Here is a 27,895-nt window from a genome sequence, read left to right as displayed (position 1 = left end):
GGTCATGTCGCTATTTGGTCTGTTCCCCTACCAGCCACTGCTACCTGCCCAGCAATTCATCCAGGGACTGGCACACAATAGCTGCTTGTTAAAGGCTTGCTGAACAGAGGCTGGAGATACAGGGCAGTAGGTAGGGCGCTTGCCTGTGGCTGACCAGGATTTGATTCCTGGTACCTCCTATGGCCCATTGAGCATCACTGGGAATGATCCCTGAGCACAGCCTTGACTAAGGCCTGAGCACCACTAGGCGTGGCCCAAAAACCAAAAATTAAAAGATTTGCTGAATAGCACTGTAGCACTGTCCTTCCGTTGTTCATCGATTTGCTCGAGCGGGCCCAGTAACGTCTCCATTGTGAGACTTGTTGTTACTGTGTTTGACACATTGAATACATCATGGGTAGTTTGCCAGGCTTTGCCGTGCGGGCGAGATACTCTCGGTAGCTTGCCGGGCTCTCCGAGAGGGGCGGAGGAATCAAACCCGGCTCAGCCGAGCTGGCTGCGTGCAAGGCAAACGCCCTACCGTTGTGCTATCACCCCAGCCCTTGCTGAATAAAGGTGGAATAATCAGAAAGGGGACAGGAAGAAGGGAAAAAGAGAACATTCAGAAAACTTGGCTCTGGAGCTTGACATGTGGCTGAGAATGTGAACCACAGACATCACCTGTAAGACAGGTAAGAGGCTAGAGGGCAGGGGCATGTGAGCATCGGAGGGGCTCCCAAGAGGACAAGTGTTTATCTCTGGAAGGTTTCATGGGTCCCCCACATGTCAGACTGGGAGGCTCACCACAGAACGGCAAATCTCACACAGGTGGCTTGTGCCTTAGGTGATTTCCAACCTTGGCTTTTGAGATTTATAGCTCTTTACTTCATGCTGAGGCAGTTCTAAGATGCAGCATTCACCCAGGCTACTGCCTGCCCGAGCAAACGAAAAGGATCCAGTCCTTTCTTTTTGAGCACTCCCAGTGTAGTGAGGCTCACTGCCTTACCAGGCAGTCCATTCAATGGCAAAGTGCCACCAAATTCTTCGTTCAAATCTTCCCCCTGCAACCCTGGGGAAAACAGCACAAAAGCTCCCACACACCCGGCTTCACGACTGATCTTGGAGACACACTGGCAGCTGAGTTGGCCCAGGTAGGCCAAGCTGCCACTGGGCACAGACCTCTGGAGCCTTAGCAGGATGGGGGCAGACCCAGTCCCTGTCCTACCAAAAGCCCAGGGCTCCACCCACCCACATCTGGCTCCTGCTGCTGCCAGAGAAACGGCCTAGCTTCATGACTGATCTCAGAGAGACGCCAGGGAGACACCTGCAGCTGATAATCCCAGCTCAGAAACTCCTGAAGCATGTGGCTGCTAATGCAGCTGTGTGACACCTCCAAACTTCACAGGGCTGACAGCCCAACAGAAGCACAGAAAATTAGATGGGAAAACTGAGTAGAACCCACTAAGCTCGATGAGTGACAACAACAATAACACAGAAGGCTCAATTCATACCTAACAGCTCAGTCAACTCTCAGGCCACGACTTTAGCAATACCATTATGAGACTGTAACAAGCAAAAGAAAGAAATTATTTTGTGCCTGCTAAGAGCAGGCTTGGGGGGTGGGTGGGAAACAGGGGGCACTGGTTAAGGGAACATTCGTGGTGCGACTGGTGTTGGAATATTAAATACTTGAGACAACTGTACTGTGAATAACTTTGTAAACCACAATGTTCAGAGTTTAATTCAAAGCAATAAATAAATAAAATCTAAAAAGGACTTCCACAGACTTCTTGCCAGGGGGACCTATTCTCACCTCACCTTCAGCCATCAGTAGGCGTGCTAAACAGCCCGTCCCTTCAACAGGGCCCCTCACAGCACAGCCAGAGTCCCCTGAAACTGCAGACCCACACAAAATGTTTTCCAGGTGCTCCAAGTCTTGTCACCCACTGTTAGGGGGGCTATCCCCAGGTGGGAGGCAGAAACCTAAGTGTACTCTCCATGGTTATATCGGCACCCAACCCTAGAGGTGTGGACTCGCTCTCTGACCCAAATAGTTACACCTTCTTGGACCCTGCTTACAATTCCAAGCTGTCAGAATCCCTCTGGAGGCTGGAGAGAAAGTGCAGGAGGTAAGGCGCTTCCTTGCCTTGCATAAGGCTGACCCAGGTGTGATCCCCAGCACTGCAGATGGTGTTCTAGGCACCACCAGGGTGACTCCTCAGCACAGATCCAAGGACAGTCCCTAAGCACTACTGGGTAAGGCCCAAGCCTCCCTCCCCTGTAAAAATTTCTCCTTCTGGAACCAGATCTTATTATTCACTCTGTGTGTGTGTGTGTGATATGCATGTGTGTGTGTGCGCGCACACACACGCACACATACAGGCACACACACCTGCACACTAGCTTCGGGCAATCTGCAAACTCAATGGAACTGCCATCTGTGTCTCCCCCTGAGTTTTGAACAGAAACAGTCGGGCCCAGGTTGAGGACGACATCAGGAAATAGCAGCAGGGCCTCGCTCCTGGATCCAGCACTTAATGGCTCATCTGTCAGGGAGGAGCCCGCCAACAATCAGCACAACCCCCCCATGTCTCCAGTTTTGGACACAAAGCTATTGTGAAAGATAAGGCTGAAACACACACACACACACACACACACACACACACACACACACACACTCTCTGCCCCAGTACAGCCAGTACCGAGAGAATAGAGTATGGCTTTGGTGATTTTTAATTTTTCTTTTTAAGGAAAATCACAGGTTAGATTGGTTTGATTTGTTCTTAGACAACATAATTTTGCTCCACAAAACACATTTGTTCTAAATGCCTAAAAAATCACTAACTTAAAAACTTGTTAGTTGTATTAGGATGGATATGGCTTTTTTAAAAGACAGGCACGGTGAGCTGGGAGATAGTGCAGTGGTCACGGGCAGGCCTAGCCTCCCCACCCCCACATGGGTCCCTGAGCATCATCAGAGAAGCCCAGGGACTCCCAGGCAGTACAGAGCCTGGTAGGACCACATCCTTGGGCCTTTCTTATTGAAACACTGGCCAAGCTGGCAGAGAGAATCACAGATGGGACCTCGGGCTATGAGGATCACTTAGGAAGTGACCTCCAACCCCACACAAAAAAGTACGGGCATGAACAGGTGTGGGGAAATTGGAACCTTCATATAATGCTGGTAGAAATGACAACAGTGCAATCACTTTGGAAAATGGTTTCACAGAAAAAGGGAAACACAGTTGCCAAGATGGGCAGCAAGTCTGAGATTTCCAGCCTTAGGAAGGCCTGTTCACAGAGCTGGACCTCAGCTGGCAACTGGAAACTTCAATTGAGTGACGTGAGTATTCTCACTGTTCTCTAACTGTGAAGGTGTTTAAAGGTTCCCTGACTTGTGCTAACACATGCTTTCCTTCTGGGAGTCTGGAATGTTGTCATGTGCTAGGCAGAGGGTACCTACATGACTGGTCCCTAACATCAACCTTAGCACTGAATTTAAAGTGTGGCCCGGGGGAACAGCACCTCCTGCATGCTGTCACATGTCAGAGCTGCCTGAATTCAGCGTGTTTTGTGTGGGTCCATGAGGAGGGAACTGGACTATCACTGAACCTAGTGGTAATCAGATTTTTTGTTGTTGTTGTCTTGTTGGTTTGGAGGAGGATCGACAGGGACCCACAAAAGGGAACAAAGTGTGTTAAACTGCACAACACAGATGAACCTTAAAAATGTTGCACTTACAATGCCACCAGGTAAAATCCTTCCCTAGCAAAACCAAAAATGTCATGCTTCATTAAAGAAGTCAGACACAAGAGACTCTGGTCAGTATTTGTCTATTTATGTCAAAAAGGGGGGCCAGAAAAGACAAAACCAAGCAGACAAGTAAAGTGGTCAAGGGGGTTGGGGGGCAGGAGACACCACGGGGAATGACTGATGATGAGTATGGGATCTTTGAAAGGTGATAAAAATATTCTAGAATTGATTATGATTATATTATTCTGTGAATGTAAAACTTAACATTTAATTTAAAATACCCTGGATGAAGGGTACATGTAAGGTATGTTAGATTTTTTGCAAGTTGGAGATTATTTTATTTTTTGCACCCCCTCAGGAAACTTTGCTGTAGTTTGATGCTGTTTCCATCTAACTCTTTCTCCTTCCTCAACTTCTGTAAGCTCAGACAGCATGTGAGTGTGCCAGGCTCCCTGGGGCCATCTCACCCACAACGCCTCAAGGCCCTCGTGCCCCCTTTCCAAGTCTGTCTCACCCTCTCTGCTCAGGAAACAGAGAAAATGAGGGAGGAATCAGTCATTGTGGTTTCTCCTTTTGTGATCGTACTACCTTGTTCAAAGGCCCATCCTTCCTTTTTTTTTTTTTTTGAGTCACATGCAGCGATGCTCAGGGGTTACTCCTAGCTATGCACTCAGGAATTACTCCTGGCGGTGCTTGGGGGACCATATGGGACGCTGGGATTTGAACCCGGGTCGGCTGTGTGCAAGGCAAATGTCCTACCCGCTGTGCTATCACTCCAGCCCATCTATCTATCTATCTTTTAATGCATCCAAAGAATGCATGATCATTACAGAAAAGCAAAAGAAAACCATCACCCATCATTCGACTGCTCAACCCATCAATCCCATTTTGGTGTCTTTATTTGCATTCTTTTTCTATCCATCTTTGCTTCTTTCAAAGATAATAACATTAATGTTTTCATTCCATTACACAGCTGTGTAATAGTCCAACTGGCAAATCCAACATTATTTACTTAACCTTTCTTCCATATTATTATGTAGTTCAATTATTTCTACTTGGGGGCTATAATGAACACCTTTGTGCATTTGCCTTTTTTTTTCTTTTTGGTGTTTTGAGTAATTTCCTTAGCTAAAATTCCAAGAAATATCTAGGGGGAGAAAAAAAGAGAAATTCTAGTGTACGTGTACAATATGTACATTTCCTTTTAAAATTTAAACCCAAATAGCATGTTTTGCACAATGTTGGGCATCTTGATAAACAGAAAACTATTAACAATTTTATGACAATACAGAATAGTTCACTTGGGGAAATCAAACTGACATAATGTACAATCATCGTCGTCCATTGTGCAGTTCTTTACACAGTTTATTGCATTTGATTTGAGTAGTTCAGTGGGCTTGACAGAATAGGTATTAATTTCTATGTAGAAATAATCATATGAAGGCTAAACAAAATTTGAGATGTAAAATATATAATAGATATTGGAAGTTGTATAACCAACTTGTATTAGTGATAACAAAAAAGCTCATTATTGCCTCTGGGTTGATCTTGGGGTGGGGTGGGGGTCAAGCTTCCTACCAAAGCCCCAGCTGCTGCACTCACACAACAACAGCTGCCACTTTCCCTCTGGAAGGACTCTACCACGTCAGAACTGAGCTCCATAGAGGTGTTAACCTGCCAAAAACTTCAGGGATACTGGGGGATATTTTGACTAAAAACTCTGTGCCTTTTTGGGAGTTGGGGTGGATGATCTCCCCCCACACACACCTGAACTTCTGGAAGTCCCAGCAAGCACACCCACATTCCATCACTGCTGCCATGTAATCTCACTGTACAATTAAATATTCTGAATTTTCTGGACATCTCCAGACTCTACAATACTAACATCCCAGTAGGAGCACACCAGGTGGGATGAGAATGTAACAGAGAAGCCAACCAAGCTGGACTAACAAAACATTAACCCAGAAGGCTTACCTAGCAAGAACTTAGCAAACCCTCAGACAAGGACATAATGTCCCCATGATGAGATACAACAATTTCCACAAAGCCTTTTATTGGTTACAAGTATTGTGGGCCTGCTACAAGGGCAGGCTTGAAGGGTGATTGGGAAAATGGAGACACTGGTGGAAGGAAGGTGACAGTGGTGGTGGGATTGGTGTTGGAATACTGAATACTGTAACAAATCATCATGAACAACTTTGTAAGCCATGGTACTTAAATGAAGTGGAGAGGGAAAAAACCAAACATGCGCATTACTGGTTAGAAAAGCATGTTAACAAATGATAAAAATAAAATACAAAACTCATTGCTCTATGTGAACATTTTAAAGGGGGAAAAAAGATTAGAAGGAAGTACACCAAAATGAGCAGCTAGAAATGTACTTCAGTATATGTTTCACATGTGTGAGAACCCAATGCTGAAAAATAAAATAATAACTTAAAAGGAAGAGAGGGGCTAGGAGTATTGCTCAATGGACTTTGCATGAAGGTGACCCAGGCTCAATTCTTGGTACTTCATGGGGCATGGGGGGATAATGAAGAGAAAAGAGAAGAGGAGGAAGAGAAGGAAGAGGAGAAGGAGCAAAAAAGAACAAGAAGCGAAAAAATGCAACAAAATGCTAACTACGGTTGAATCTGTAGTGAGAAGTTGAACAACTAACTGTACTTCCTATATTGAATGCTGAGAAATGTTAGTAAGATAAAAATTAAATGTTGCTAAAATGAAAAAAAATACTTTCCTCCCCACCCCAATGAGACCCTGAGTCATCACCCATGAACGGCCTCTCTGGCTCCTGATCCCAGAGACTCAGAACCCAAAAGGTTTTGGCAGAAATGCGTCTGGTTCCTGCAGTAGGTTGCCGATGCTGGGCCTCCCCAGGTGGAAATAGGTTTCGTGCCTTGGCCTGTCCCCCCTGGTGACCCGGTGGCTGTCTTCCTCCAGAGGCCACTGGACAGTCAGGTTTGGGCCCACAGTGACGAGACATGCAGGGCCTCACAGGATGGGGGTGGAGCCAGCCCTTTCCTCCCCATCCTAGCGAGATCCCCAGTCGCTGCCCACAAACGGCCTCTCTGGCTCCTGATCAAGCCTCTTAGTGGCCATCATCCCAGAGACTCAGAAACAAATCTTGGAACCCAGCAGCTTTTGGCAGAAATGTGTCTAGACCTTGCAGTAGGTTACTGTCGCTGGGCCACCCCAGGGGGGAGAAGGGTGCTGTCCCTCCACCTGGTCTCCCTTGGCGGTTCGGTGGCTGCCATCCTCCAGAGGCCATTGTACAGTCAGGTTTGGGCCTGCAGTGACGAGATATGCAGGGCCTCACAAGATGGGGGTGGAGCCGGTCCTGTCCTCCTGACCTAATAAGACCCCAAGTCACCGCCCACAAACAGCCTCTCTGGCTCCTGATTAAGCTGCTTAACGGCCATGATCCCAGACACTCAGGAACAAATCTTGGAACCCAGAAGGTTTTGGCAAGAAATCCCTCCAGATTTAATTGTTAAAATTTCATAATTTCAAAAAAAAAATTGAGGTGGAGGGATAGTACCCTTTTCCCCCTGGGGTGGCCCGGCGACAGTAACCGACTGCAGGGACCGGATGCATTTCTGCCAAAAGCCACTGGGTTCCAAGATTTGTTTCTGAATCTCTGGAGTCATGGCCATTAAGCAGCTTGATCAGAAGCCAGAAAGGCTGTTTGTGGGTGTCGACTCTGGGTCTCCTTGGGACAGGGAGGAAAGGGCCGGCTCCATCCCCATCTCATGAGGCCCCACGTGTCTCCTCACTGTGGACCCAAACCTGACTGTTCAGTGGCCTCTGGTGGATGGCGGCCACCGACATCACATGTTATTCATAACCAACAATAGAAAACAAATTGTTTAATGTTGCCTTTTTGGCAGAACTGAGTATTGGGGTAAAATCCCAAATAATAATGGTGGGTCTGGTGTCAAAATATTGAATGTAATCAAAGTAGATAGCAAGTAATTTGGAAATCATCTGCCAAGGTAGGGGGAGGGTGTGGGATGAGGGTATACCGGGGATTTTGGTGGTAGAGAATGGGCACTGGTGAAGGTACGGGTATTTCAAAAAAATAAATAAAATAAAAATAAAGTAAGTAAAGTTAAAAATTAATAAATAAAATGAAAAAATATCATGAAGAAATGTTAAGATGATTCTATGAAAAGGGAGTCTGTGGCTTGGCCATGGAGTGGATTAGACATGAGACAAAGTCAGGTTTAGAGAAAAGCAAAGATCTTCACAGTTGGTACCAGAGAGAAGACCAAGGAACAAGAGAAAGAACATAAACAAGAGAGCCAGACTGTCAGAGCAAAAGAGGATGTTCGTGGGAAGAGGAGGTCCACAGGACACCCCTTGTTTCAATGGCATGTTTTACAAGAGCCACGTGAGGACCCAACAAGGAAGTGGCCTGCCATGCCAGGAAACAGGGACAGTTACATTTCCACGAACATGTGCCAGGAGAGCGCTGCAGCTGACAGGACTGGGACAGCCTGAATTATGCTATGAAAAAATCCGAGACGGATACAAGAACATCACTGTATGAGTCCAGAGACACAAAAACTAAATCCCAGGAGATAGTGCACCCTGGCCCCCACTGAGAGCTCGGAAAACACACCAGGCAGTTGTGGCGGGATGTGTGCACGCACATGTCTGGACTGGAGGCAGTTCTTAGATCTCTGGCAGCCCCTCCCTTCCAGCAGCCTGTGATTTATAGACTCAAAGAACCACCTAACAATAGACCACAAAGCCTTCCCTTCACCGAGTCCTGCAAATGCTCCAGTGTCACAGAGAATCAGGCAAAGCAATCAGAGCTGAATCCAAAGGTACCTTTTCAGTTCTTTCTCAAACAAAAGCTGTTCTTGTCCACTGGAACAAATTACAAAGACATGAAATTCTGAAATGAAAAAAGTATATATTTACTAACTTGAGGCAGACATTATGATTTGGCTGAAACTTTCCTTCGACCTATCTCAGAGCGCTAGAATGTTCTCCTGAGGAAACGAAGTGGCTGGAACCCACTGTTTCGCCCGGACACAGATCTCCAACCTGGCTGAGGAGCCCTTGAACAATGGACTTGAGACAGACAGGGTCCATTTGAGGAGGGCAGGCTGCCAAGCGCCTGCAGAGTGGGGAACAGAAAGTTAGTGCTGCAGAGTTATTTGGGGGCAAAGGGGAGGAAGGAGGTGAGCGCTGAAAACAGCGACACAGTCTCCCCTTTTAAAATCAAACATGAACATCGACAGGAACAGGCCTGGCGGTGACCCAACACCACAGTTGCAACATCCCCAACCTGCCAAGAGGGGAAATGGATTTTCCCAGTCATTAGAGACAAGTGCTCACACCCAGCCTCCAGCTTCACAGCCATCTCCAGGCACACACCAGCCGGTTCACAGGGGCGGAGCGGGGAAGGATTTGGTTTTTAATGATCCCGGATGTAACGGATGTAATGGCCACTCTGATACAGAGATAAGAACGGGGGATTGGTTTTTCCCCTTCACTTTTTTTAGCCCAGTACAGGAAAACAGCTGACAGCTTGGTACCTAACCCATCCACATTAGATTTCTCAACCCACCCCCATGCTCCACATAAAGTTCTGGTTGCTGACGAGACATCTGTGTGTCCACATGACCCCTAGTCCATAGTTCAGAGAATAGCATGGAGCCAAGATTTGTGGTACTGGAGGAAGGTGGGGGGAGAGGGTGAAGGGCCAGATATTGACCTCAGTCTTCTGGATTTGGGTTTTGCATGTGCTACTGGAAGGCAAATGTAGGAAGTGAAAATGTGCTATGACTACCCTAGTCTCAGTCCAGACAGCTCTTCCACATCCTGGTTGTGGGGAGCCAGACTTGTGCAGCCTCAGGAATCTCACCCGCAGAGCTCTTTTTTGGTGCCCCCTCTTCCAAGCTGTGTGGGGCCTGTTAAGTGCCCAGCAGCGGGGCGTCCCTCGGGGGGTGGGGGGCAAGGTAGAAACACAGTCTACTGAGTAGGAACCAGGGTTTTATCAAGATCCCTTGGGGATCCAAATGCATGTCAGTGTTAGCATTTGTTTGAGAAGGTGCTCTGAGGCTCTGCCACCCATTGACGGGCCCTGGGGCCAGGAACCAGTGACTGAGGCTCTCTGAGTCTCGGTTTCCCCATCTGAGAAAGGATGGAAGGATGATCTTGGCCTTAGAGCAGCCCTGAGAGTCAAGGAGACAACAGGCATCAAAAGCCTGGCACACCAGCAGGCAAACGGCATGTGTCGAGCACAGCAGTGGCCGGGCGACGATAATCCTGCTCACACCCCTTGGCCCCACCATCCTCACCTGAGTGAGCCGAGTGAGAGCTCCCCATGCCTGCTTGCAGCCGCCTCCCTACAGGCCTCGAGGAGCCTGCGCTTGCCTCCTTCACAGTGAAGAGCCAGGGAGATCTAAATCACATGAATACTCATCTCTCTACCCCACCCCTCCCCCACCTCTCTCTCTCTCTCTCTCTCTCTCTCACACACACACACACACACACACCCATTTCCACTGGTGTAAGATCAAACTCAGTAAGACCCATCGAATATGGCAGAGTCCCAAACATTCCTGCCTCCAGTGGCAGCGTTTCCTCCTCACCTCTACGATCCTCTTTTTGCCCGAAAAACTCTACTCAGGTTTCCTGGAGCAGGTCGCGTCTACTATGATGAAGGACGACTGAGGTCAGGATGTACATAAATTATGTGACTGACTAATTGGTGCCTATTTCCCCAGCTCTGGTACCCATGAGTCACCAGAACTTTGCTGGCTCCGCTGGGCACTGAGAGTCCCCTGCATAGCAGGGTGCCAGCACCTAATCAGCGTCCATTAATAGGACTTGAGTCAAAGTCAATGGATTGTCACCACACAGGGACATTCCCTGGGCAGCCTATTAGATAAGGACCTTGGAAAAGCAGGAAGCAGGAGACCCCAGATGCTGGGGGTAGGGGGCTATGAGGCAACAGGGATGCACTCTAAGGGAGCAGTTCTGGGTGCGAGGAGACGGGGGTGGCAGTTGCGGTGGCCTGGCTTCCTCAAGCGTCCTCTTTAGGATTCTGGGGCAAACAGACTGACGAAAGGAGCTGATGAACAGGCCACAGCCACCGCCTTGAGATGGTCCCCACGACTCGCGCTCACAATGGAGGTTCCTCCTTCCCCCTCTGCTCCAGCACAGACTGATGCAGGGGGCAGGCAGGGAGGAGGCAGGGGGCAACAGTGAAAGATGCAGGGAAGCTCTTGGCTCACCTGTAAGTGAAATTTGGGAACAGAAAGGAGGTAGTGAACAGAAGGAGTCTAGGATTCCAGATCCGGCTTCCCAGCTGTGTGTCCTCAGAGATGAAATTTAACCTCTCTGTGCCTTGGTTTTCTCATCTTATTTTTTAAATGATAGTTATATTATGCTTATTCAGTGTTTCTCATGAGTCATGAGTGTCTTATGCATATATTAACTCCTTTCATCTTCACGCTAATCTTAGGAGATTAGGATGTCACTCTAATACTAATACGAACCTTGGTTTGGTGCTCACTGCTAGAGGGATGAGGGCTGGTGTGGGGAGTTGTATTTCAGTATTAGCAAGCTGAGAAGGTGGTGAACTTCTTGACTCCCCAAACCATCCCAGCTCCAGGTTGGAACTAGGGTTTTATAGGCTGAATGGGAAAGTAAGCTGGAATTAAAAACAGGGTCAGAGGGAGAAGGAATCCAGTTTGGAGGCAGTCCTCCTGGTGTCAGTGATTTAAAATAGGGCTACTTAAACTTTTCCCACTCATAGCCCATTTTTGTCTGAGATATCCAACACATGTGAGCACCAGCAGAAACACTTTGGATTTGGGGCCAGAGTGATAGTACAGAGGGCAGGGCACTTGCTTTTCATGTGACCAACCTGGGTTCCATTCCAAACACACCATATGGTCTCCCAAACCAGGAGTAATCCCTGAGAGCAGAGCCAGTAGTAACTCCTGGCACTGCTTGGTGTGGCCCAAAAACCAAGAAAAAGAAAGGGAAGGAAGGGAAAGGCAGGGAAGAATGAGAAGAATGGGAAGGAAGGAAGGAAGGAAGGAAGGAAGGAAGGAAGGAAGGAAGGAAGGGAGGGAGGGAGGGAGGGAGGGAGGGAGGGAGGGAGGGTAGGGAGGAAGGGAAGGAGGGAAGGAAGGAAGGAAGGGAGGGAGGGAGGGAGGGAGGGAGGAAGTGAGGGAGGGAGGGAGGAAGTGAGGGAGGGAGGGAGGAAGGGAGGGAAGGAAGAAAAGAAGGGAAGGAGGGAGGGAGGGAGGGAGGGAGGGAGGAGGGAGGGAGGGAGGAAAAGAAAGGAAGGAGGGAGGGAGGGAGGGAGGGAGGAAGGAAGGAAGGAAGGAAGGAAGGAAGGAAGGAAGGAAGGAAGGAAGGACACACCATGGATTCATGGAATGTTTAATTCTTGGCCATTGCCTTTTACTCTTGGCAATGTTCCCCCCACCCACATTCAGTTATATGACCCCATATGGAACTGGGACCTACAGTTTTAGAATCTAGAGTTTAATGAATCTGTTCCTTGAAATACTTTGAGATAACATCTTTTTTTCATTTGTTTTCTTTGTTTTGGGGCCACACCTGGCATTGCTTAGGGCTTACTCCTGGCTCGACACTCGGGAAGCACTCTTGGCTTGGCGGGAGTTGGGGAACCAAATGGATGCTGGGGGTCAAACCCAGGTCAGCTGCAAGCAAGGCCAGCACTCTACTTGTCATACTATCACTCGCCCCCCCCCCCCCCCGTCCCCATTGAGATAACCTACATTGCCTTCCTGGGGCTACGTGAATCTGTCCTGTGGGTTTACCCTCTCACACACTCACACATACACACTCAGCCAGGCCTGGTTTAACATCAAACATACAATCCATGAGAATATCCCTCAGGACTGGCGAACAGAGGAAAGACCAACAAAAAATGAGGAACTCAAGGTTGCAGGAAGCAGATATACAAAAAATGAGGAACTCAAGGTTGCAGGAAGCAGATATACAGAGAAGATGAGGCCTCCCAGAGTTAGTTCCTTCCATCACCACTCTCTCAGGAAGCTGAGGCCTGTGGCCACGAGTCACTGTGAGTAACTGGCAGAGCCAGAATTCAAACCCAGGCAGTCAACACTCCCTGGCCTCCCACACAACTGGACTGTCACAGGAGCTGGCTTGAATGAGTGTTGGAAGGGTGGCCCAGATAGAGCATAGAGCCCCGCACGGAGCAACTCCTGCCTGCGTTCGAACCCAGCACTGCTCCCCTCTGTTTCCTCAATCTCAGGGCCACTCAAACCCAGTCTGCTGAGGACCTCTCCAGCACACGTGCTACCCCCCCTCCATCCCCACCCACACAGCATGACCTCCCAGCTCCCACTCTGGCCCTACTTCACCCCAGCCCCCTAAAGAGGCCCCCAAGATCCCTTAAGAACACAAACTCAGGCCCCAGGAGGTAGCACAGCAGTAGAGCATTTGCCCTCCACGTGTGAGGCTCTGAGTCTGAGCCTGGTACTGCAAAATTTAATGAGTGAAAGATGCAAACTGTGAAACATTCCTTCGTGTAAGAGCCTTCCCTTCCGCCATACCTTTGACATCTCCCTACAACCCTCCCCACTCACTGTACCTCAGACCCAGGAGCCCATGAGCAACATCTCTAACACACACAAGCCCTTTCTGCCAAGAACCGGCAGAACAAAAGCCTGCAAAGGTACCTGCATCCTAATCCCAGGAACCCGTGAGCGTGGGTGCCAAGATGGAATTAAGGTTTCAGGTGGGATTAGCGTTGTTAAGCAGCTGCCTTGGAGATGGACTGATTAGCTGGAATTATCCCGGGTGAGCCCACTGCAATTACCAGGGCCCTTAGAAGTTCCAGAAAGAGCAGGACAGTCAGTGTCAGGGTGCTAGTGAGAGAGCAGAGACGGGTCAGTGCCTGCCTTGCGTGCAGCCAACCCCAGTTTGATTAGCATAGTTTCCTGAGCACTGTTGGGAGTGACCCCTGAGCACAGAGCCTGGAGGAGCCCCCAGCACCACTGAGACACCTCCCCACGCAAAGATTCTGCTGGCCATTGTCGACTGTGAATGAGAGAAAGGGGCCATTAAGTCAAGCCATGCAGGCAGCCTCTGGAAGCTGCACAAGGCAGGGGTCACTTTCTCCCTTAGAGCTCCAGAGAGGAATATAGTCAGATCAGTACCTTGATTTTAACCCAGTGAGTCCCGATTTGGATTTATGTCCTCAGAACGGTGAGACAGTAAATTTGTGCTACATCACTGAGTTTGTGGGATTGTTACTGCAGCAAAAGGAAACGACCTCAGGACCTTTGTACTTAAGTTGAAAAACAAAGTGAAAAAATAACTCTCCACCTCACTTGCCTCTTTACCATACCCCCCGTCCACCTGAGGAATGACAAGGGTGACAGTATACCAAGTCCATGTTCTCCTGCAGCTTTTGCCATTCATCAGTAGCAATGCTGATCACTTTTGTTTTTTTATGTCTCCTGCTTTATTCTTCTTTTCTTTTGCTTTTTGGGTCACACCCGGTGATGCACAGGGGTTACTCCTGGCTTTGCATTCAGGAATTACTCCTGGTGGTGCTCGGGGGACCATATGGGATGCTGGGAATCAAACCCAGGTCAGCTGCGTGCAAGGCAAATGCCCTACCCGCTGTACCATCGCTCCAGTCCCACCTGCTTTATTCTTGAGCTCTGTGGCCTATTCACCAATGTATGGCCACCCCCTAGCTAGAGTTTAGCTCAATAGAGGAAGCCCACAGAGCACAGTGGTAACAGCAATGGCCACCTGTGTGGCCTCTGTTAGCTAGGAGTGGACACAATGAGCACTTACTGTGTGCTGGCACGGGGCTAAGTCCTTCCCAAGCATTTCATCCTACACCCAGACTGCAGGGCAGATCCCCATTATTATTCAGTTCCCCAAGATGAAGCAACTGAGTCCTGGAGGGTTAAATAACTTGCCCAGGGACACAGAACAGCAGCAGGGCCTGGCGGGAGATGCGGGAGCCTGCACTCAGCCAGGCCGCACACTGCTTCCTGCTCCACAGCCCTCGGAGGAGAGATTACTGTCTTCTTTTCCAAACATTCGACTATGAGGCTGACAAGTGGCAGAGCAGTGATTGAAGTCGGGCTCTGGCTGATTCAAACGGCTGTGCTCCTTCCATCTCACCAGGCTGCGCTGCCATCTAATGAATGAACAAAACATGACCGGGCACCTCTGGACAGCACGTGGCACACAGAGAATCAAAGCGGGGACCAGCTGCTGACTGGTGCCTGGGATGACAGTCCTGTCTTGACATCTGCTTCTCTTTGAAAACAAGAAACAGCCCAATTCCCCGTTCCGGAAGGCTCAGTTTGCTAGAAGGAACGGCTGACCTGCTTTCAAGCTGCCCGAGCAGAGCCCAGAGCCTCTGGAAATGCAAAAGAGGCCAAACCAGTGCTTTTTCCCAAACGTTAAGAAATTTCAGAAAGGGTGAAAAAGCAGGTTGAAATGAAAGCTAGGAAAATACCAAAGCGAGTGGCAGGAGAAAAGTAGCAATTCCTAGGGAGGTAATGCCATTTAAATTATGGAAATTCAGCCTTGAGAACCACTTTCTAAAGACTGTTAGTGGCATTTCTATGGCAGCAAGGGGACTGTGTGACTGTGTCAGGCCTTGAGACTCCTGGGATAAAGGCCCTGAAGGGTCAGAATCTCACGTCTGAGTCATCGCTTGATAAATCAGCTCTGGCTATAAATTCCTTGGGGCCCCATCTTTATCATATAGAACTAGATGAAAGCATCTATATTTTGGGGGGTTTCTTCTTGGAAACAAATGAGAATCCACATGATTCTCCTTGAACATTCCAATCTTGAACTCCAGGAAGAGAACCATTGGTTTCTCTTTGCTGGAAAACAGGTATTATGCCTAATTTATGGACAAGCAAACAGATTAGGAGAGGTTCGGTACCTATTCCAAGGGTACACAGTCAATAAGTGGAGGGAGTGGGTTCAAACCCAGGTCTGATTCCAATCCTATCTTCTTCCTTCACATGCTTCCCCCTCACCCCACTGACATCCATTCAGAAAATAAGTACTGAGCATCTGTTACTGACAAGAGGGAAAAGTCAAAATGACTTTTAATCCTTATGTTTATCTTTATGTATCTTTTAGGTTGATCTAGATCACTATCCTCTGAATGTGGTGGAAAGTTTGGAGCATAAACAGGTTAGTAAGAAGGTAATGAGGAGGCAGGACCTCTGAGTGACCCATTCTAGAGAATGGGCAGCAGTGAGGGGGCCATAAAGCATAAATCATGATTCAGAACAGAACAGAAGGATCCAGACCATTCTGTAAGCAGGAGAGGGAGGCCCCTGCCTCCACTGAGACAACTGGCAGATTAATGTCTAAAGGGGACCTCAAACAATGTATCCACCACAAAGATTCCCACCAACAAGGGCTTCCGGTGATGTGTTCCTCCTGCCTCAATGTACCTCAGTATTGTCACCAAGTAGCCAATTGAGAAACCTCATTCTTTGTTCTTCTCCTTTTGTACCATAAATGTACTATGTTGCCAGGAATCTTCCTATTTAAAGTGCTCTGGCTGCAATTTCAGGTGATTGCCTAGTTGCAGACTGTCTTGACATTAAATAATTAAATCTCCTGGCTTTCTCCACTAAAGATGTTTTCGATGTGATTGGTTAAGTGAATTCCATTACACTATATTAGAGCTTAAGATTTTTTCCATTTCAACTTATGACCAACCAAAAATATGTTTACCTGACCCCAGATGTACAGTATATAAAAGTAGCACTGCACTGTAGCACTGTCCTCCCATTGCTCATCGATTTGCTCGAGTGGGCACCAGTAATGTCTCCATTGTGAGACTTGTTACTGTTTTTGGCATATCGAATACGTCATGGGTAGCTTGCCAGGCTTTGCCATGCAGGGGGGATACTTTCAGTAGCTTGTCGGGCTCTCTGAGAGGGGCGAAGGAATTGAACCTGGGTCGGTCGCATGCAAGGCAAACGCCCTACCTGCTGTGCTATAGCTTCAGCTCATACATAAAAGGAAAAAAATCGAACATCTACTTATAATAAATCATAATTTATTTTTAAACAAATTTTTTAAATGTCACCCGACCTTGCATGAGGTCAATCTGGGTTTGCTCTCCATCACCAAACACGGTCCAGTGATCCCTGAGCACAGATCCAGGTGTAAGTCCTGAGCACTGCTGGGTATGTCCTCCCCACAAAATGTTACTGGACCCCACAAGGGGTCATGACCCACAGCTTAAGAAGCAAGTGGCGATAATACCCATAAGGAAAATGGGCAATGTTCCTCCTGCCTTCAAGGCCGGTGTTCATCCACGTGAAGGGACAGACAATAAGAAGGAACCTACTGGTATAATTCTGAATGGTGGTAAGCACTAATGAGAACAATCTATGGAGAACAACCAAACAGGGGAATGGGGTAGAGGAAATTAAAATTCCTCCTATTTCCGGGGTAGAGCCTGAGAAATAACTTTAACTTTCTTCCTTATTCCTCCTAGGCCTCCATCAGCAGAGTCTAAGGCATATGTTTCCTTTTTTTTTTTTTTTTGGCTAAAAAGGTTTTTTCAAACCCACTAGTAAGGTTACCCCTTTCATCCTAGGAGAATGAATAATAAGGCAGTGACTAGATCCACTCAACTCAGCCTTCTGAATACCCTAGGAAATGACTTGGGCCCACAGCTCATTCATTCTATGAAGCCAAACAGCCGCCACCCCATAAGCACTCCTTGGGTTTGCATTAATCAGACAGCTCAGAGCAGGTTTTCTTTTCATTTTTCTAGGTCTGTGATGATGGATGATGTGCGGTGGCACTTCGGGATTCATAATAAGGGGCTGGTGGTGTTTTCTCACGCCTATGCAACTGAATTTCACGGGACACTTAGGACATTTTCCTTGACAGTGCGAGCTGAAGTGTGTGCTCTTGAAGGGATCACTGCAGCCCTGTATGAAAGATAACCTAATCACACGGGAGCCGGTAAAACATCAAGCAATTTGATTTCAAAGCCCTGAAATAGAATACCAAAGAATGATTAACTAGGAAAGCAGAAAAGCTCTAATCTTGACGAACTAATGGGACAGCCTAGGAGGAGATAGAAAACCTCCTATCTTCAAGTGTCACAGATTTGTGAATTGTTTGAACGACTGGAATCAAAGCTCGGGCAGTCCTTCAGGAGACTTGGTCTTTAGCTCTCTCCTCCCACCTCAGATCCACACACGCTACTTGCAAATCCCAGACAGCAGCTGCCTGGCTTGGCCCTGCAGCTTCTGATAGGATCAGGATTCTCTCGCTCCTGAACTGCTTGGGGGATCTGGACGACCTGCAGGGGCCAGTAAATCTGCAGCAGGAAGCTGGCAGCTTGCACCGAGAGAGCCAGCGAGCGAGCAAAATAGACCCCTTCACAGAGGGGAGACCAAAGGATTGACGGCCATGACAGGTGATTCATGGGCGCCTTCACAAAGACCCTCTGCTCAGGGTTTGCTGTTAAGATATAACCAGGGGTGAGAGTATTTCACTGGGGATTCTTCCATAAACCTCAAAGACAGGCCCCTTTAGCCTCTCCCACAAAACGGAACTTGGTGAAATTCTTGTTCTGAGCAGCCATATAGCCTGTATAAAATTGGGACTCCGTGTTTGCCCAGTTTTGAGCACAGTGGTTAAAAAGAACATTCCACAAATTCTATCTGCTAGAAGGGGTGAGCTGGGGGCGGGGCTGGAGAGTTTTCTCTTGGTTTTTTTTTTTTTTCCTAAAGAGGGTGGTTTTTATTCAACCTGCTGGGCTGAGAAATTGCTCCTTTGTCTTTTTTTTCTGGACAAGAGAAAGGAATTTCTCTTACTTTCACTGTGGACTTGGTATTCCATTTATGAACCTGAGAAAGATGTGAGTAACCATTCACTCTCAGATCTGTGACTCCAGGCCTGGCTGGTAGCACTTAAAATGAATAAAAGGGATGAGCCTCATTAGCTGGAACTCAACAGCCCCCTCATGGGTGGGAAGATACTCAGTGAGAAAGCCTCATTGCAGGGTGATGAAAGAGGTCAGGGATGGAACCCATGCAAAGAAGAGAGAGAATGTAAATGCAAAATAGCTGTGGCTATTTGAGCCATTAAAGGTTTAAACCCTCTTGAGGTCAGGGAAAGAAACAGAGCAAAACCAGAGCCACGTTTCCTCTCTTCCTATGACAAACCCAGCAAAACTTGAAAATGCAAAGCATCCCTAAACAGCTATCTGATTAGCTGGGTTCCCCACCCCCCATGAGGCTATGCTAATTAGCAAATGTCTGGGAGATGAGATTTAAATATGCCAATCAGTCCATCTCAAGAATTTATCCTGAATAATGTAAAATGTAATTATCTTTAAGCAACCGTCACTTTTGTGGGGCTACATCCTGAACTAGTGATCTGAACCCCACTAGATGACATCTCCCCCATGCTCAGAGCAGCTGCTTTCCCGTTTTTGAAAAAAATAGCAATGCCAAGTGTTATCTGAAAATTCTACCTGTGTGACCTTCCAAGAGAATGATTCTGAGTACTTCTACTGATGACTCTGACACCATTTTTCCCACTAATGGGGCATTTTCAGAACCAGCAGGGTGACAGAGATAACCCAGCTTCAGAGGTACAAACAGGCGCTACCTGCAGTAGCCAATGCCCTATTTTCTCCATCAGTGATCATTTCTTAGGTTGGAAAGCATCAAAAACCTGGAGATTTACAACTTCTCACATCTCATGCAGCTGAAGGAGCACCAAATGGGTCCCACAGTAGAGATTGGTCTGTAATGGGACAGAACGTCATCTGAAAAAAGGAGAGCGGGGTGCACTTAACTGCTTACAAGCATTTTCTGTCTTGCGACTTGGGGGAACGTTGCTTTGCAAACTACTCTGATTAAAATTAAGTCTTTTCCAAAGACTCAGGTGGTCCTCACATGGGATCCATTTTTACCTCCCCACACTGGGCTCAGGTATCTCTCAAAATAGCTTTTTCAAACATTACATTCGCAAAATGGCTCAGAGAGAGAGAGAGAGAGGAAGGTTTCACTTCTTCAGCTCGTAACTACAGAAACATGCCTGTCTTGAGCATAAAGAGATGTTACCAGGCAACATTACAGAAATGAATAACATTGATAATCCATCCCATAGTAATAGCTTTTGTAATTAAAGATGACTGCAAGTACAATAGATCCCATCACAAATGGGAATAATGGAGACACGACCCTCTTTCTGCCTCTTTGTTAGTTGCTCTCCTCCTGTCTACACATGGACCCTGCCCTTCCCTGGGACTGGAAAGGTCTGTAATTAGCCATCTGCCAGCGTCAGTGGCCATAACTCTAACGGGGCCAGCACTTTCCTAAGTTCTCGTGAGTGATAATTAAACCCGGCTGCCTTGCTCGTGAGGTCGGCTCATAACTGAACAGAATATGCATACTGTCTGTGACAGATTCGCAAGTCCCACTGGCTGGGGTCTGGACTGCCAATGCTCTAATCGTGAGATAAGTATCTCTTCTATTTGAGTGCCTTGAGTCACAACCCATGTCCCACAAGCCTTCACCTCTTCTTTTAATCGAACAACATTTTGCAATTTTGGCCCCATCTATCAGGCACTTCCATTGTCCGCTAATAGAGTTTACAGAATCCTATTCCCCTCTCTAGAGTCAGGGCCAAGAAATGTCCCATCATTCCTGTTAAGCCCAAGAACACTTCAGTTGCACTGCAAACGAAACTTGAACTTCCTCCACCATCAGCCTTTGACCAGAGAACATGCCAGCAAGGGCTTTCATTCATAATGATTTGTTGGCTAGACAAAATCCCTGCCAGAGGTACCTTAGCTGACTACTATCACACAGGCAAAGAATTTCCAAGGTAGGGGATACAGGGAAAGAGAGTGTTCTCCTGAGAGGAAATATTTTGCAATTGTTTCTTTGACAACTGTCTTTCAAGCAAATGTCTGTACTGTTCTGGGCTTTTGGTCATACCTGGTGATGCTCAGGGAATACTCTTGGCTCTGCAATTGGAATTACTTATGGCAGTGTTCAGTGGACCATGTGGTATGCCAGGGATTGAACCCGGGTTGCCCTCACACAAGGCAAATGCCCTACCCGCGGTACTATTGCTTTGGCTCAGTGCTGTAGGATTTTCTCCCAAGGTTTTGAAATATTTTTGGTGTTTTAAAAATCAACATTGTTAGGGTCAGAATGGTGGTTCAGCAGGTAGGGTGCTTGCTTTGCATATGGCTGACCCAGGCTCAATTCCCAGCAACCCATATGGCCCCCCAAGCCCACCAAAGTGACCCCTGAGTACAGAGTCAGGAATAAATCCTGAACACTGCCAGGCATGCTCTCCAAATCCCCCCCTACCCAAATCAACACTGTCAATGTCCTAATGTAAAAAATGCAAGAGATTAAAATGCAAGTGAAGGAAAGCTTCTAGAGTGAATGTTCTCAAAACCAAGGGTTCGCACCACCTTTTGGGGAGATGCTGATGAGCAAGAGAGGGGTGATACTTAGAGATACAACTGGGCATCTCAACATAGGAGACCCTGGACAAAAATGTGGGGGACAGGTGGGCTATCATGCTGGACCCCTTTATCCAGAGTTGAAAGACTAACCTAATCTCTATGGGAGTGCAGTCTAGTCCCTAATCATCCCCGTTAGAGGGGTTTAAAAACTCCAAGAGAGGGGATGAAGAGATAGTAAAAGTAAGTAAAAGTAAAGACCCTCCTGTTGATCATCGATTTGCTCGAGCGGGCCCAGTAACGTCTCCATTGGAGACTTTGTTGTTACTGTGTCTGGCAGGTGCAGATGCATGGGTGGTTCAGTGGTAGAATTCTCGCCTGCCATGCGGGAGGCCCGGGTTCGATTCCCGGCCCATGCAGTGACAATCTTTGGGCTGGAGCGATAGCACAGCGGGTAGGGTGTCTGCCTTGCACGCAGCCAACATGGCCGACCCGAGTTCGATTCCTCCGCCCCTCTCGGAGAGCCCGGCAAGCTACAGAGAGTATTCGATATGTTGAAGAGATAGTATAGTGGGTAAATGATTGCTTTGCATGACGCAGTCTGGGTTGGATCCCTGACATCTTATATGGTCCCATGAGTTTCCCAGAAGTGACTTCTGAGTGCAAAGCTAGGAGTAAGCCCTGAGTACCTCCAGGGGAGACCCCCAAACAAACAAACAAAAAATAACACCCAACTAGGTTCCAAACAAAGTTATATTCCTTTTAAATTTCACAATCCTGGTGAGATTATCCAGAGAGAGTTCCCTGTAGCCATGTCCAGTTCGGTATCTGGCACCACTTGGTCCCTTGAGCATCACCTTGTGCAGCCCTGGAGGCCTCTGAGCATAATCAGCAAGGCCTAGGCAGTTCCTATTACCACAGGGCCAAAGCAACACCATGTCCTCAGGCACTTCTATTCAACAGCTGGCCCAGATGGCTGAGAATTCTTTGGAGGGTTTCTCAGACCTCCTGTGTACTGCTTGGGATACCCCTCCCCCACCACACACACACACACACACACACAAATAACAAAGTAAAATCACCCAATCCCTGATTTTCTGAGACAGGAATCAGTTCTAAATATTTACAACATGTAACAGTGCATTAGATACCACACTCTAAGTGACTATTTGGAAGATAGTCTGATGGAGTTGCATGTCCTCCTGGGGATAAAATCATATCTGAGGTGTAGGGAACACCAGCTGGGTAAAGACTGCTATCATTCTCAGCTAAGCAAACCCTTCGACCATCTGATGACTTCATTGGCGCATCTAAGAAATTACTAACTCAGCTCTAGATAGGTCATGGCAAACCAGGACACATTCTTATGTATGCATCCTTCTATCCCATCCTTCAGTTCACCCACCTACTAGTTCACATTAAGTACCACCTATAATGCCAAGAGCTATGCTAGATATTAGAGCAGCAGAGGAACAAGGCAGATAACTGCTATGGGGAATCACATTTGCAAAGCAGGAATCTTGATCTGGAGCTTATAATTGGAATGGGAACCCTATTAAGATCCTCAGTGTGTATATGTGTGTATGTGTGTGTATATGTATGTGTGTTATATGTATGTCATTGGAATTATTCTGGGAAATGGGATTATAGTTTTTAATAAATTAGCATAGGGATCTATGACTAAAAAAAGGTTAAGCATCACATAAAATCACTAATGCAAACTGCTAGGTTTTCATAGACCTATCCAGATAGAATGGGTAAGAAAATTACCCATTACCCCAAAATTACCCAAAAACCGGGCTAGGGAGATAGTGCAAAGGGTTGAAGTGTATGCTTTGCAACTTGGAGGAAGCCCTGGTCCTTGAGGACTACTAAGAATGATCCCCTAGTACCAATGGGTGTTCATCTATAGCCTTTGGGGAAAGGAAAAAAAAAGAAAACAAGGAAGGAGGAGGAAGGAGGGAAGGAGAGAGGGAGGGAGGAAGAAAAGAAGGGAAGAAAGAAGGAAGGAGGAAGGAAGGAAACATCTCTGCAATAGAGGTTTAGTTTGGGTGAGACTTGTCAAACACGTTTGGCATCACTGGTTAATGGCAAAGAATGAAGGTTTCCAGCATAGGGATTTGGTTCTGTGGCAGAGAGCTGCCTTGCAGGCATGGGGTCAAGAGTTTAATTCCCTGCACCAGCCCACATGTCTAAGTATGACCCCTGGATGCCACCACAAAGTGTTCACTGTCCAGCACACCACAACCAAGTGTGTGTGAGCACTGTAACTAAAAGTGTGTGGCTCCTGGTGAGCATCACAACCAAGTGTGTGTAACTACTGGTCATCACAGCACCAGCAAAGGGAGAAATGCTTCACCCTGGCTCAAGCCTCTTGCCCCTTTCTCCAGGATGCCCGCTGGTCTCTCATACACATTGGTCTCCCTTCTCCTTTTTGTTCCTCCCATCATTCATGTACTTAACACGATTTTCCCAAGGCCAACTTGTCCCAGGCCCTGTAAGCAACACAGGCACGGTTGCTGCCCCCTGGAGCTAACATTTATGGAAGAGAGACAGACATCAATCAGACACAGAGATGTATAACTTCAAACGAACATGAATGGGAAGTGGAGGAGGGCAGAGAGTGGGTGAGAGAGTGGGCAGAGGCTTCTGGGGCCTTCTAACTAACTGCTGGCCAGCCACCTAGGTTATCAACTGTCCCCCAAGTCTGACAATCCCTCCCAGGGGTGAGACTGCAGCTCATCTGGCCTGGCAGTTCCTGGCGCTCATAGCACCTGGTGCTGGGTAAGGACTTATATTTGCTGAACAAACAGATGTGTGAAGCAGCAGGCTTTCCTGTGATATTTCTTATATTAAAATTTTTTAAACCCTTTCAGGTGCAAAAGGTCTCACTTTAGATCTCCTTCAACCCAAAAGCACAGAGAAAAGTTAACAAACCATTAAACCGAAAGTATACCGTTTAAATAATTTTCAGGAAGTTGTGATTTTTCTTTTCTCTCCTACTGATTTTCTCTCACAAGGACATTTCAATACTGAACCTGGACATTCATTTCAAGTGCCACGCGATCCACACCTGACTGGAGGTCACAATCCACACCTGAGCTGAGCCTCATCCCCACCAATGGAGAGTCTGAAAGATATGATCATCCCAGAGAGGGGGGCGGGGTGAGGGGGGGGTCAAGAGAGAGAAAGAAGGGACAGGTTGGAAAATGCATACTTTGGGGCAGGGAGGGATGGGGCAAACATTAACAATACCGTAAACATGTTAATGTTTTAAAGTGAAATATTTTACGAAGACAGAAAACACGTACCATGGAATCAATATATTTTGATTACTGTCCGGTTTGCTCACTGCTACCTCCTTGATGGCTAGCACACAGTGCACACTCAGCCTTTAAGAGTTAAATAATTGAGTCTGTGAATAAAGGGGGACTTGGGCTGGCCAGACAAAGGCATAGAGGCAGAAAAATACTTGAGATTAGTGGCACACACCCATGTACAGAGGCAAAAAGCTCTCATATGAGGGCTGGTTGATATTTCCCTTAACAGAGATAGAAATAAAGTAACAAGGGGCTGGGGAGGCAGCTCAAAGGGGTAAAGCACCTGATTTTAGTTCCTGACTTTAATCTCTGGCACCACATGGCCCCTGAGCACTGCTGGGTGTGGCTCTGGTGCTTCCTGCACTGTTGGGTCCCAGGAGACAAGGCAGATCTATACTGCCAGGCGGAATATTGCCGGCAGTAGCCCCCAGGCCTCCAAACACAGCTGGAGAGGCCCCCCAGAAATAAATTTTTGAAAGTAAACTAACAAAAGCATGCCAAAATCCCATTTGTTTGTTAATGACAGAAGCGAACTCGTTTCTAAATTGCATCAATCCTTTCAAAAACTGGAAAGAATTTCCTCCACCCCAATTCTGTGTGCTATTTATGATGATGCACTTTGAAGTAATCTTCATGAACATTTTCTCGATCGCTTTCCTAAGTCTAGACAATCAAAACAATAAGTCAAATCTGATTTATGATGTTTGTCAGTCTCTTCGGTACAAATATTCTCACCATGGTTGGTTTCAAGCTGCCAACACATTGTTGGGAAGAGAGAGCAGAGGCAATGCTATTATTATACGTGGATATGCCAGGCAGATGGAACCTCATGGGACAGACACCTAATGGAGTTAGTGAAATGATTGGAAAGTTATGGGGTCTAGAGCCTCTGCAACTTTTGGGATAGTTTATTCTAGGGAGTCTCCCAAGCAGTGTTCAGAGGCCTGGAAATAGCAGGCAAACAGGACCCACGCTTTAATGCCAGGGACCAGGGATGCTGCTCTGGTCCTGTAGTCCGGGACACCCCCAGTGCCACCCGGGGTGGTGCTCAGGGGCCTCCAGGGCCATGTCCAGCAATGCTCAGGGAGCCATGGTGTGCTTGGGTTCGAACCAAGGTACGACACACATAAGGCATGGTCCCTAATCACTGAATTGCTTCCTCGTCTCTGCAATACAGTTTTTCAATGTGATTTATTCTGTTGTAAGTCTTTGTAGTTCTGTTTTTAAAACAATGGCTCTTTTTTAAATCAATCAGTTCACATTTCTGAGAATTTAACCTTGGTGCTCACACCTCCTCCAGGCAGACCCAGGTCTGCTTTGGCATCCCTGGAGATTCAGCTCCAACGGACTCACCTAGGACCGTGAATCACAACAGCTAGAAAGCAGCGACATCAGCATTTGTACAACATAAAACTGTCATTTGAAATTTTTTATTTTGAATTACATATCGATCCCCCCTAAGTACCCCCAATTGGGGGTTTCTGAAAGCCATGCTCCAAGCCTGCCCAGTTCTCTGGAGACATCCTCTGCAGGGAACGGCCAGGCTGCAGAGCAGGTAGCCAGCACTGTGCTTCCAGGCAGGGAGCACACACGGCAGAGGTGTGGCCTGAGCGTTGCACCAGCAGCTTCCCACCAGGAAAAAGTCAGCCAGGAGGGCTGCAGTTGTAGGTCTGGTGGGATAGAACAGGGCGAAGAGAACAGAACAAGGATCTTACAGAAGTAGGCTCATGGCTTTGCTGACCTCTGGGGGAGTGGGGCCAGGGGCCCCCAGGGACAAGCAATCCAAAACAAGAGGGCCCTGACTCTGAAGGCTGCCGAGGCAGTGTCTCTGCACCAGGACAAAGTCTAGACGCTTGCACATCACCTCATGTCCTGGTCCTGGCCAGGAGCAGTTGGTAAAACCAATCAACAGGAGGCTTCACAGCTCAAGTCCTCCAGCAGCTCCGGGAATAGCTGTTCCCACACTGCAGTGGCCACGGCCTTCTGCTCTTCCTAATGTCTCTCCCCAGGGCAGTGGCTTGGGAGCAGAGTACAGGCCTGGACACGGGTAGCACCGTGGTGTGGCTGCCGCAGGGCGAAGAGGTGCAGGACAACCTCACTCAGACAACCCGCAGTCTGATGATATGGATAGCCTGGGAGTGACTTTGGGGGAATGAGTGGCCAAGAGGTGCTACAGGAGATGGGAGGAGCTCAGGGACCCTGGGGTGCAGGGAAGCAGGGAATGTGCTGAGTGAGAATGAGATGGATTCTGGGCGGGTCTGAGGACCAAACAGTAGTCAAGCCCCAGGTCAGGGGAACACAGGAAAACCAACATGGAGGAGATGTTGGGAGCACAGAACACAGAGAGGGCACGACTCAGGCTGACTACACTGTCTGGGAGATCAACTTAGACAAGCCCCCTACCACCACCTTAATTGGAAAGAAGGCAAATTCCAAGACTCGTCAAGAATCAGAGGAGAGAACGAGAAATGCCTAAGTCAGAGGTTACTGGAGAGAAACCTCAGAAAAGGTCAAGTAAAACCGAGAACTTAAAAAAAGGAAAAGAATATGAGAGCCGAGTCCCACCAGGAGTGAGCATGGGCTCTCACCAAGCCTGGCTCTGCCACCTGCAGCCATGGACTCTGGGCAGGTCAGTGAACCTCCCTGAGCCTTAACTCTGTCCACTACAGCCCGAGGAGAGCCATCCCCACCAGCCAGCATGAGTGTAAGATCACCCGGTGGGAAAGCTCTGGCAATTAGTGGTCATTGGGTTTGCCTGTGGTGACTGGCATTGGCCAGGCCACCCAGAGCGAGGCCAGGTGTGCTGGCAGAGCAGGTGTTGTCTTGTTTAGGCAGCTCAAGGTGCAGAGAGCAAAGAGGCGGGCCCTGAGGAGAGTGAGTACAACAGGGGCCTGGATAGAAACCTTCCCTAAGCGGGAGACCCTTCAGAGAGGGCAGGTGTCCAGGACAGACTGTGTGCGCTCACCCATGGCTGTTCATCCAGAGCCGCCCCTGGCGAGAATAGACATGCCCCACCACACCATGGGGCCAAGGAGTCAGCGCGCAAGTTATACAGCATCTTGTTCTAGAAAGAACGACACCACCTCAGCGGAGGTAGCAAAGATGACTTACGAAGGCCACAGCCCCTGTGGGGATTAGGGTCTTCAAGAGGTTACCAAGCTCCTGCCTCCTCATTTTTCTTGGGCACTTGCTGTATCAATCTCTTTTTGTGTGTTTGTCAAAGGGTAGTCCCCGAGCCCCCAAATGGGGCATAAATAGAACTGAACTACAACAAGCTACTATATTCTCAGTACAAGGAGCGTAAGGCCCTTCGTATCAAAGTGACAGATGAGTCGGAAATTGTTTCTTGCCAAAGAATAATGAAGGCCAT

The 27,895-nt window shown here is 47.8% G+C and overlaps 1 protein-coding gene and 1 non-coding gene across 2 annotated transcripts in view; one reads left to right on the top strand and one right to left on the bottom strand.

The window, feature by feature from the left end:
• Window positions 1–27,895, bottom strand: part of MAN1C1 (mannosidase alpha class 1C member 1) — a 157,435-nt gene that overhangs the window by 99,370 nt on the left and 30,170 nt on the right. The window lies entirely within an intron of this gene.
• On the top strand, window positions 21,554–21,624 carry TRNAG-GCC (transfer RNA glycine (anticodon GCC)). Its single transcript has one exon. It is a non-coding gene; the product is annotated as a tRNA-Gly (tRNA).

The sequence above is a fragment of the Sorex fumeus genome, unplaced genomic scaffold, assembly GCF_029834395.1.
Source record: "Sorex fumeus unplaced genomic scaffold, SorFum_2.1 ptg000047l, whole genome shotgun sequence".
NCBI classification, from domain to species: domain Eukaryota; kingdom Metazoa; phylum Chordata; class Mammalia; order Eulipotyphla; family Soricidae; genus Sorex; species Sorex fumeus.
The sequence above is the reverse complement of the archived record's forward strand: the minus strand, read 5'-3'. Positions and strand labels throughout refer to the sequence as shown.